This window comes from Dermacentor variabilis, chromosome 4, assembly GCF_050947875.1.
Source record: "Dermacentor variabilis isolate Ectoservices chromosome 4, ASM5094787v1, whole genome shotgun sequence".
Classification (NCBI taxonomy): Eukaryota; Metazoa; Arthropoda; class Arachnida; order Ixodida; family Ixodidae; genus Dermacentor; species Dermacentor variabilis.
This window is the reverse complement of record NC_134571.1, coordinates 172,937,083-172,949,439: the sequence shown is the minus strand read 5'-3', so window position 1 is coordinate 172,949,439 and position 12,357 is coordinate 172,937,083. Positions and strand designations below refer to the sequence as shown.

Sequence of the window (12,357 nt, the reverse complement as noted above, 5' to 3'; positions counted from 1 at the left end):
ACGCTATTATTTTATGCTTTGCACAGCTCTTGAACACTACCGAAAATATTTGGTTGAAGCAGCGAAGCCATCAGCGTGACAACCATACCTGTGTATATGTTTCAAAGGTGTTCTTGAACGAGACTGATTACGAGTTCGAACGACATTACCAAGAGGGTGAAACACAGTAAGTAGTTTTTCTTTTACATTTAGGGTGAAGCGTTCGGTTCCTTTGTAAATAAAAAAAGTTATTTCGCGATATGTATTTCTCCAAATAAAGACGATGTAGTAATACCGGCCGCAAGGACTAAAAAAATACTTAATTGAATAAAACATCTGATATGGCTACCAGTGTATGGGCGTAATATCCCATACGAGAACCGTCAAAAGTAAACGTGCACCGAAGGGAATAAAAAGCCACAAACGGAATCCATGAATGAGCTAAGTGTTCTATTTGCTTGAGTTTGTTTGTTGTTTTCTTCGAAAAATTTTAATGGATCTTAGCTAATAGTCGAGCTTAACACGTGAGTGATATTTTTTTGGAGAGGGCATTAACGCCGACGTCAACCTGAAGCCAGGAGAACTTGTGAACACAATGTGTTGCAAGGCTATTCGGTAGAGCTCTGGATTTGAGTAGAGTAGAGCAGTAAAGCAAATCTACGTACTTGTACTGTTCTTCGTCTGATGCATGGCCGCAAAAGTGACCAGCAGTCCGTGATGGAAGATGTGAACTGTGTCTTATAAGCTATACAGCTACAGAAAGAGCAGCCCATGTACCAGAACTATCACGTGACATCCATCATATAAGTTCCTTCAGCGCGGAGAAGTCGAAGGCAAAAAATAGGCAGGTTGATAGCTCGGGCAGCGCCTCTTCAAACTCCGAAGGCTAGTTTATTGATAGGAATATGCCACCAAATGCGAAAAGCGGCAAACTGGCAGCAAAATTACAAAATGCGGATTTATTTGGGTGGTGTCATGGGCTAGCCGCAAGAGATTCGATTATTCAAGAAGTTCGTAATTCTTAGAACCAACGGAAGCATTAATCCTCCTTCTCATTATTCAACAAGAGTGTAAAAATTTTATACATTATGTTGAACTTCAAATAGACGCGTAGTTGTTTCATCGAACACTTTTATAATCTGCCTTATTAGTCCTTATAGTGCCGCGAACTGCACGCTCAGGTCCTGAAGAAGTGCAACAAGGATCCACGGGAACGATAAGTGGGTTCCTGCGTAGCTTTCAAATGATAGGTGTCTTTCTCAGTAATGAATGGCGGCCAAACATTTAGTTCAGGCGGTCTCACACCGATCTGTCGGGTTAAAAACAGTGGAATTTTTTTCCTTCGCGCCATTCTGCGAGTCATAGAAAGAATTTGATTGGCGCAATCTCACCAGTCGGCGGAAGAAAATTGTGAAGAACAGAAAAGTGCTTTTGTGAAAACAGAAAAAGAAAGCGAGAAAATACAGCTAGATCAGTCCTACCTGAAGGCAGGCATCAGATGACTGGTGTCAGCGTCCGCGCTTACATTATATATATCAAACATCATACAGGCTACCGCCCTAAATAGAGACGAGTTACGGGTATAATGATACAGCGGGAATGTAACCTCGCATTAGCGGCGGTTGTTGGTAAACATCTCGCTCCAGCGTCATAGAATAGATAGTACAGCATTCGCAACTGAGGGCGTGACTATAATTTGTTGTTTCAAAACTACATACAGAGAAACTTGCAATTAACATACACTGGGAAAAGTCAATTTTACTCTAAAGAATACTACGGTGCAGACTGTGACTGAGTGAAGAAAGGCCCTGCGAGTTCTAAAGTGTTCCAACTACGTTTCGGTGAACTTCCTTGAACTATTATACACAGGAAAAGACCCGGACTGCACGAAATTACCCAAGGCACCTTTTGTTTCTACACTGGAAACAGCGTCGGGCCAAAGTTCGTTATAGCACGTCAAGAGATCACGAGAATAAAGAAGGGGTCCATTTGCCCTCTGAAATTGCAGAATGGGTTTTGGAGAACAACGTTTTGGAGGGTTCCAGATAAATTTTTACCAACTCGGTTTTAACTTTCACGAAAAGCACGGTACGCGAGCGTTTTTCTTTGGACCCCATGAGAAAATTGCGGCCATGACGGGCGGGATTACACGCGCGACCTCGTATTTAGCAGGCGCAACGCCATTGAGCAGGCAAGCTCAAGTTTCGACCCGCCAAACCCGAGCCTATTGCTTCCTTAGTGGGAAGACGCCGTCGGAGCGAATGCTGTAATTGCCGTACCATGTACTCCTAATAACACGGGTATTTTACGTGATCTTTACCATTAGTAAGCCAGTCTGTGACGCGGCCGCGTTTCGTTGGCAATTCACAGTTTTGTCTGTTTAGCATCAGGCATTTACTAGTTTGGTCTGATGTCGTGCGCACTTGCAAGTCTCTATATTATCAGAATGTTACCGTCGCCAAAGATATTTGCTCCCTGTGTTATATATAACATGATTTTCCCGTGCTAATTGAAACTAAGCGTTCTTCAACTACGCCACAAATGCAACCCATGAGTACGAGTTGTACTTAACGTCTGCTTTATTACCACTGGCAACTACGTAAATATCAGTCAACCGAATTTTCGGTAATGGTGTTGGCCAGTTGAGGTGCTCAGATTTAGTGAGATGTTGTGCTACTATGTGCAACGCACAAAACGCCACGCTTGTGTTTTGGATGCAGAACAGCACAAAAAAAAGAGGGATCGTTCGCATAAAGTTTCTTTTAACATCAAATTATTTGCGCTCAGCACACTAGCAATGCTATTATTTGTACGAACAGGGAGAAGGGTCCTTAGACTGGCAGGTCGACGTTTCAAAAAGTTAACGTATCTTTGTCGTAGGTGGCCTTGTCACCCTTACCAAGTTCGTTTTAGTAGGTTAATATGCTTACGTCACCTAGTGTCGTTGTCGGTGGCGGCTGTTTGTAAAGGAAAAGACTGCGAAGAAAAGGAGCACTTCCATTTCGTTCTTCTAGGTATCGTGTTGGGAAGCATGGATTTAGAAGGCGAGGGTGGGGAGAGCATGGGAGGTTGGGAGGAGGCAGTAAAAGAAAAGTAAATATTGAAGGGAGGCGGGGAATGGAGAGGTAGCGTGGATGGGATGGGCTGCTATAAAGAATCGGTCACAAAACCATAGGTGTAAACGGCGTGCCTTTGTGGATTAAGAAGAATGCGTGGCACGGTGATCTGTGTCTTACCAGCCAAGGGGTTGCGAGCTGAAAAAATTGCTCGAGGTAGGTCAAAGGAAATCAGTGGCCTAGTACCAAAACGTGGAAAACGTGGAAACCTTCTAGTTTTGTAAAGATGGCGACATGGAATCTACGGGAAAGTCACTTCCTCTGCAGACAGCCGCCACCGATGAGGACATCAGGGAACGCCACCCAGTTAACCCATTATTAGAGACACGTCAAGGATGGCACGGTCGCTTTTGAGAAGGCGTGGCTTCCGAGATTGCACGCGCCGGCATGTATTGCTCCGGTCACCGCATTGACACGGAGAGAGCGTTAGTTCAGTTTTGGGCGTGGCCGGCACCTTCTAAGCACCGTGGCGTTCGCAACTGAGGGCTTCTCATACGTTGTTGAGGCTGTCGGGAGCTCTGGTACCGTTGCTGCTGCCTAAATCAGGCTAGAAAAAAGATACTGTTGCGCTACTATAATTTGGCAATGACGCCTGAGAGTCTACGAGGGGCAAAGTGCATGCAGACGCTTATTTATTTTCATATGCGCTTAATTTCTTCCCCCCCCATGCTTTCACTACCTTCACGTGCAAGTACAATATACCTGACACCGTTCTTCATGTGCCGAAAATGCACTATACTTCATAATTTGAAGGCTATATTTATGTTTCTCGTTCTGTGAGCTGGTTTCAAAGCTTTGAACGAGTCGCCTGCTGATGTCGGTGCTTGCTTTGGTCTATGCATTTCGCCATCTTAGTAAGACGTGCAGCAGGACGTAGAATGATCTGCCCACACCAATATGGTGCAGTCGCTCGTATAATTAGATTTAGGTGCGTATTAGAGAGAACTTCATCTGGTTAAAATTCATCCGTAGCCCTCCACTATGGTCCACCTCATAATTATCATATTTTTGGCTCGTACACCTCAGTATTTATTTATTTATGTACTTATTTATTCATTTATTTATTAAGTATGTCAGTCCAAAAGTAAACCATCAAGATCCCTGAACTGTGCAAAGCGCAAATAATGTTCCAGGTAAGGCGCATTGGGTCATGTTACAATATTCAACAAGGCAATGTACAAAACAAACCATCACGTAAAATAACATCCTTGTTCGTATAATGCAATACGGCGTAACGTGAAATTAAATACCGGAAAAATAACGCAAGGTAAGATGCTAGTAAATGTTACACGAACATCGTTGCTTAACAAAGCAGGTGCAGAGACGCGAAAATTGTGAAATCAGTTGCTGAATCGTCGCAATGCAAAGCAAAAAAAAACTAAGCAGCCAAATATTTAACTTTTCAATCTACGATAAGCTACTGTTTCAGACAATGAATAATGCGTGACCACACTCATGAAAGGTATAGAAAAAAATTTGCAAACTCAACATTAATACGGTTTATACATACTAATGAATCAATTGACAACAGTATAGGATGATACAGAAGAACATCTGCACAAGAGGGCTGGACAATCGAGGTAACAAAATGTTCGAGGAAGAGCTCGAGGCGTAGCTGAAAAAAAGCTTGGAATATATGCTGTGGCAACCGCCCACAACACATGAATATTGAGGCAATATGCACGGTAAGCTTTCACGCGTTGTGCCTTCTGCGGTCGCCTCCATGGGCGCCACAGCCTGTTAAAGCTGTCTGCACGTTGAAATCTCCAGGTGGCCAATTATAGTCTGGAGTCCCTCACTACGGCGTGCATCATAAATATATCGTGCTTTCTGTACTTAACACCCTTGAATTAATTTTTTTTTTACATCCGGGAGCGCCCCGTAGTTTGTGCCAAGAAAAGAAAATCGAAATATTCAGCTCCCTCGTGACAGGCGGCCAATCCGGCTATGCGGAATCCATATCAAAGCAGTTCGCCAAAATGAAAAGCAGTAAAAAAAAGAGAGAAACGTCCACTCCGACACATGTATAAAGTAGGCAAACTATGCACAACCACCAACAGCGAATTCACTATCAAAACGGTGCACAAGTTCGCCACAGGAAACAAAACCAAATACAGACACAAACACTTATTATGATGCCGGGCCACCACGAAATGAGGATTATCCTATCGCTATGGCTCGACAGAAGCTCATGCTCCAGGGTCAGGGTGACTCCCAAGTCTCCTTTGCTTATAAGAACAAGAATGCACGAACCAAAGGTGCTTACAAGCCATAACGGCTCCCCTTGTGTTCCTCTCTCGGTGTTGTACGTAGCTTCGTCGAATTTGCGTGATCGACTGTTCACGATCTGAATAGCATTTTTGTTCCCTCGATAGGGACTTCTCTGGGAGTTCGTTCGATCCAAAGGTGGGCTAGTCTTGGGTTTCATGTTAAGTGAGCATGCCCTGTGCTTTACCTGGCTTCATTTCCAAAACTGCGACATTTTACCTGAAATTAATTGGTAGATATGGTGTAATGAAGAACGCGATCAGACATTAGTAGGCGATTTCTTGCGTCTGCTAGCGAGAATTATATTTCCCGAATGGGTAATCTTTACATCACTGCAACAATGTATTTGGAACCTTCTAGAAACGTTTGTTAAATGTCTATCAGATGTATTACAGTAGCAGGACACCCCATATTGTGTTTGTTGAAACGAAGAAATGTTCACACATCACTGTTACAATATTATGAACACCAGAAACAATACAGACTATTACGATATATTTATTATGTATATTACCACAGCAAACATTATATTCACATGATGGGACAGAAAAAACTCAACATTGTCTCAGCGTTTAGTTAAAAAATGGCTAACGTTGACAAGGTTTTATTATTAAGGAAGAAAAAATTCCAGACACTTACGAAGGCAATTTAAGGCTAGCTTAAGCCTAGGAATTGAACTCTTATGCCTGGCTGTGTAACATAGTTATTTACATGAGCTCTGAAAGAAGTGTTATGTCACCTAATGGTGTCTTAATTGGTGCTATATAGGACTGTGGAAACCTACGTATGAATGAGAGCAAGAAGAGAATACAGTCACTTCTTACGATTCATTCAAATAATTTAAGGATTAATAGCAATAATTGGACATGTCGTAGGGGAGTGCTCCTGGTTAAGTTTGACTGGCTTGGTACACGAGCCTTTGCATATTCACGCCTTCATACTGAATGTCTGAATATTATCGTAACTGTGAAGCTCCTCCAATAATCCAGTGGTGTCTTCGCTGCACATCACGAGCGGTGCCACAAAGTATGCGTGTGCTTCCGGCTCACGGCCGTGTGCTCGTCGAGGCGGTCGCTGCTCATCCCGACCTAGCCATACGTAGTGGTGATCCTGCTACTGCTGCACGTAGTTTTCACATATTTACGTGCTCGCTATTCTTGGCAATGTGCACAAATAGCCATAATTTGGTATATGTTGTCAACTGAAACTCGAACCCTTAAAGGCGGCTCTCGTAAAAAATATGTTCAGCTATTTTACGGGTCTTTCATTTTCTCTGATGCACCGATTCCTGTGGCAAATATTGTGTAAAGCCACAGCTCCAGGTCAAAACTATATCGCGTCACTCTTGCAAGAACGTTGTACTTAGAATACAAAAGCCGCATTCCTAACGACCTTTACTTGCACGTGAGTGGTTCGTGTACATTGTGTCACCTTTTTTTCTCACTCTTGTTTCAGACACAACACCACTCTCTTTGCTAAACTAGGAGGTCAAAATGAAACATATCCGTGGTTGAATGTCAGCAGTGCGCAAGGTGAGACTCTTGCCTGCCTATTAGTCGCATATGCATTCGCGTATCCACTTGGATTGGTCTGTAATAAATGTGCTTGAGAAATCAAATAGTTCTGCAAAGCGATCACACAGTTTAACACTGAGTCACAGTCGTCCGCATCAACTCTCACTCTAGACACAAAACGAAGTCACACATTAAATAACTCAATGGACCTTTTCTTTTTACAAACGTGCACCACCATTCTTTCACCACGTGCCCGCGTTTAAAAAAATTGGCTTGCGCGACATCTGGCGTCTATGTGAATGTGAAAGAGTCCTGCGAAGTTTTCTTTTTGTTTCATTTAAAGCGAAGGTTGCTCTGTATCAGTGATTCTTCAGTGGGCGCCAAAAACGCACTTCAGGAAAACGAACTTACACCATCTGCGTAGAACACTACAGTTTACATTCGTTGTACCGCGCCAGCGTCGACTGGCCGGCCGGTCAGGGCCTGATAATTGTGCGAAGCGACGAGTTCAGCAGGAGTAGCGCATGCGCACAAAGTTTACGGCAAGCGGAAGTTGCGTTCTGCTAGGCATGACACCGTCCCTCCCTAAATTAACTTACCTTCCCTGCTTATCGGTGTCAGTGAGTGCGCGTGAACACGTGCTCGTCTTAGGATCTGTAAAAAAAAGGAAATCAAAGCCCCTTTCTTAAAGAAAGATGTTTGAACGCCACACTACCCAGACGAACCACATATATCTACATTGCATTACGTGCGCCACGCAGTGCATTCGCGGCCGTCACCACGGGTAGGCCACGGGTGCAGCGCACGGCAAAAGAGGCTGTCGTACGCTAACGTAAGCGCGAGCGCGGCGTGCCCGTAAGGCCGATCCCGTGTATCAGCAAGGGCATGCAGAACCCATGTGGGAGAGGCTTGTGCAGTCGAGATGCTCACTGGTCTTATGTCTGCCAACGTGTACTTCAGACCGAACAGGTCTCGTTGTGACGCGGAAACGTTCCTGGTAGAAACGATGAAGACCTTAAAACCACATAGTACGCCGATTCTCGTGTGCGGTGACATTAACATTGATGTGGCGAAAGAGCACGGCAAATGGTTTCAGAGTTTCATGCTAGATCGCTACTAGCAGATACTTAAGACGCTATAGAGACTCACGAAGCAACACCGTTCCTGCATGGATCTCACGTTTGCAAGTAGGTTGCGTCACGCTACGATGGCAGAGCCTGTGACCATCTACCACACGATCGCAATACTGCGCTATTGTAGAATCGTCCGTGGAAGTATAGGTGTGCGCGCGCAATGAACAGCTACATGATCTAAAATAAAGGCTACGTAACTGAACGAAATGTGCCTTCATTCAACTTCAACGTTCAAAATATACAATCCTAAACAATCAATCGAATCCCATAGTCATAGAATCGAGTCGCTCACCATTATTTGAGTTCGCTACGCGGTAGTTGGCTTTGGACTTTCACTTTCAGTTTGCACTGAGGGTACGCTTCGCGTTCAACCCATTCTTTTCATGGAACGGGCTTTGATTTTTATGGAATTTATTACTAATCTTGTGGTTGGCGGTTACGAGCTGCTAGTGGATATCATTAAAATCATTTTACAAGTATTTTATGAGCATTTTATTAGTCTAATCGTGTCGCACAAGGACAAAGGTGGCGGGCGAACGTGCTGTGTACCTGCAAATACCTTAACAACAACAACAACCAAAACAACAACAACAATATCGCCATGGGGGGATTTTGTGCAACGCGTAATAGTATATAATAGTAGTTTAACCGCAGTAAAATTGTGTATTGCGGTGCCGCATACACAATATATTGCTGCGATAAAGTGAGAAATAAAGACAGCCGGTCTCGTATGCGTTCACCCCACGGCACGGTCTGGCCTCGACAGCCCCCTTCCTGAACTGCCTTTTGGATCCTGCGCCATCTGCTTTATGATTCATTATCTCAGTTGTTCTCGTGTAGCTTACGTAGGCTGCTGTTGGCTGTTAGTTGTATTTTAGCATGCTAACTGGTCTAACCGCAATGTACATACCTACTGCAGGGAATCTTACATAATCGTTTATTGAACGCATCCAATGGTAGAAAAAAGATTTTGGGCTTACCGCACCTCCTATCTTGCTGAAATTTTGCATAAAGATTGCGTAGTATAGCCCTTATACTTCACTGCAGGAATTTCTTTGTTGTTACTTACCTAGTTTGTCTAGAAAAAACTGCCAATTCGCCTTGGTATGCTCCTCTCGAATGTATCCCCAAACAATTACTGGAATGAAATCTTGAAGGCTTGACGGCGGAATTGACATAGCGTGAATATATTGTACATTAATCACAGCGAGGGGCGTAGAAGAAGACAAACTTGCAGTTATGCTTTGATAAACTAGGCAACTAACTGAACTAAGGTTTCTATTGAATGGATGTGACATTAAACCCGAGCTTTTGCTATGATTTTGGGAGGGTAACAGACATCCGAGTAAAGACAATGTTAAAAAATTGGTGATGTTTCGCAGCAGTCGCATATAAGGCAGAGGTACAAAAATTGAATCTCTCAAAGAAGCGCAGTAGCCACTCAGTATTTGATCTATATATGTAAGCAACCTAGTTAAGCATATCTTTTTCATATTTCACTTATGTGTTAAAAAAATTCTAGCCTCCCGGTCTGTTTGTTACTTATAATCGGTGACAGTGTAAGCAAACCGCCAATAAATGCAGAGCTTTAAAACCACAGAGATGAGCTTTTTAAAAGATATTTCAAAAAAAAGCAGTGGAATATGCGACAAAAAATTTTGATTGACAATTACTTTTCTTGGAAAAGATAGTTTGAATAATTAAACTCATACGCCCATTGAGTTAAGCAGCCCCAAGCAAGGGGATGAATGAATGGATGTTATGGGCGTCCCCTTTGGAACGGGGCGGTGGGTTGCGCCACCAAGCTCTTGCCATTATACTGCCGAATGTCCTACCTAGGTTAAAAATGAAAAAAAAAACACTATGAACTAGCACACCCAAATTTTCTGATCCCCTATTGCGAACTGTGCTTTTGTACGTCTCCGTCTTTTTTTGTTTCCCTACTTTTTTTCCACCAATCCTCCGATCGCCTCTTACTAATGCCTATTGCGGAAATGTTTGCTTTGCCACTGCTCCCGCTGAACCCAAGGGGTTCAAGGAGGTCAGTGGTGCCTAAATCGACCGCTGGGTAGACGTCTTCACATTCTAATAAAACATGCTTCGTCGTTCCCCAGCTTTACAGCAGCAAGCACATGCTTCTTCTTCCTTCTTATATCTCGCTTTATAGGTGCGTGCTCTAAGGCATCCCGATCTCGCTTCGAAAAGTAAGGAGCTTCCCTTTGAGTTATCATAAATGGTTTCTTTACTGATTTCGTTTTTTCCTCTGAAGCAGTTACTCATGGCAGGTTTCTGTTCCAATGCCACCACCCTTGAGCTTATTTCAGCCTCTCTGACTTTCCTCTTGATCTTTTTTGTTGCTGTGTTGCCCACCCTACAGGGCACACACTTGCTGGTAAGCTTCCTAGTTCTTTTCCTCTACTGTGAATCAATGTTTTTCCTGCACAGATACCTGAACACTCTCCCAGCACATTTACTTTCTTCCATATTCCTCAGCTGTTCTTCATACTCAATTTGACTGCGAGCTTCCCTCACTTCAAAACTAGTCCAGCCCATATCACTATGCACAGCTTCATTTTCAGTCTTCCCGTGAGCTCCCAATGTGAAGCGACCCACTGACCTTTGGTTCCCGTCGAGTCCTAATTGTACCGCTGATTTAAAGCAAACAACCGCATTTCCAAAGTAAGTCCTGGAACCAATACACCTTTCCACATGCCTCGGAGGACCTCGTACCTATTGTATCCCCATAGCGCTCTGTGCTTCCATTATAGCTGCATTTCTCTCCCCCTTTAATGTTATGGTTTTTTCCTGTGTTTCCATATATCTATTGCCTTCATTTATCCATATACCAAGGTATTTATATTCTGTTACCCGACGTATTTCTTGGCCCTGTGGCTCTACTGTCTGTTCACTGTTTTCATTGAATACCATAACACCTGATTTACTAACACTAAATTCCAAACCTAAGTTGTTGCCTTCCTGTTCACAGATATTAGCCAGACGCTGCAAATCACTTTCCTTGTTAGCTAGCAACACAATGTCGTCCGTATAAAATAAACCTGGGGGTTGATGCTCTACTACTGTACCCGCCTGTTTGTATGAGAGATTAAACCCGATATTACTTCCTTCTAGCGCTCCCTCCATCCTCACCATGAACATCATAAACTGCAGCGGGGGTAAAGGGCACCGCTGCCTCAGTGCCTTGTTGATATAAACTTTCTCCTCGCTCCTCATCCCTTCCCATTCAACGCAAACGGTATTTTCTTGGTAAATCTCTCTCAAAATCTGTAGACGATCGTTACCAAAGTCTTCCCCTTCTAGAATATCCCACAAGATGTTGCGGTCTATGGTGTCGTAGACTCTTCTAATGTCTTAAAAGGCCACATACATAGGTCTGCTTTCTGCCTTTCATATTTCAATACACTGAGTAAGAACAAACAAATTATCCTGCAAACGCCTACCTATTCTGAAGCCATACTTGCAGCGACCATCTAAAGAGGGCGCCACCTGTCTTGCGCGCCTCATAGCTCGTATTTCTGGCCATGTAATAGTAATTAGGGATTGCCGTGTGCTAATTCTCACAATAGAACGCAAAAAGAGATTTTGGAAGCCTTCAGACGGCGAAAATATCTTTTCCTAACCAGTTATGCGGAAAATATGTGCAAAACTACGCCCCCGCACTCGCCAAAGGTGCCTCTACAGCTCCACCATTCCAACTTTGCCTATTGGCATAAGCAATGACGTAATGCATTGCACGTAGTGAATACGTGAACAGAGACGAGTTACGGTGTGAACAAAATAAGATTGGAACCTGATTGACACCTGAAATCACCTAATTTTAGCAGCTAGCTTGCCCGCCGTTCAGCGGAATCGCACAGCAACGGCCAAATAAATGCACAAGGTAGCAGACAGGCTTGTTTCTACTTGAATTTTACTTTTGTTTTAGTGACTGGGTATCGAAGACAACCACAGTGGGAAATCTATTTGTTTGGTTCAGTTCGTGCTGTGCTGAGGTTAGTCAAGAAATTAAAACCTCTCAGATATTTCATTCAACACTCAGTTTCCTTCCTAATTATTCTTTTGTGCAGAAAATGCTACCAAATCTAGGCACTTTCTCAAGCCTCTGATATTCTAAATATGGCATGCAGTGATAAACCTGTTCACGGCAACTGAAACTGATCGTCTGGTCATCTAAGATATGGGAATATATGTATAACATGTAATTTTACATATAATGTTTAAGAAATAGGTTCTGAAATAAATTTGGGGGATAAACTGTGATTTTTATTGGAAACCACGTTTGTTTCTGGCCAACGACAGCTATATAAGCTAATTTGTCAGGTCTGATAT

General features: G+C 43.3%; 1 long non-coding RNA gene across 2 annotated transcripts in view; it reads right to left on the bottom strand.

The window, feature by feature from the left end:
- Positions 1–12,357, bottom strand: part of LOC142578074 (uncharacterized) — a 58,590-nt gene that overhangs the window by 15,639 nt on the left and 30,594 nt on the right. Inside the window, exons 3-4 of one of the 2 annotated variants that reach the window (XR_012827155.1) lie at positions 7,477–7,531; positions 5,362–5,582 (exon numbers count right to left, since the gene is read on the bottom strand). This is a non-coding gene — a long non-coding RNA (uncharacterized LOC142578074). The remainder of the gene's footprint in view (positions 1–5,361; positions 5,583–7,476; positions 7,532–12,357) is intronic. The other variant, XR_012827156.1, reaches the window with a different exon arrangement.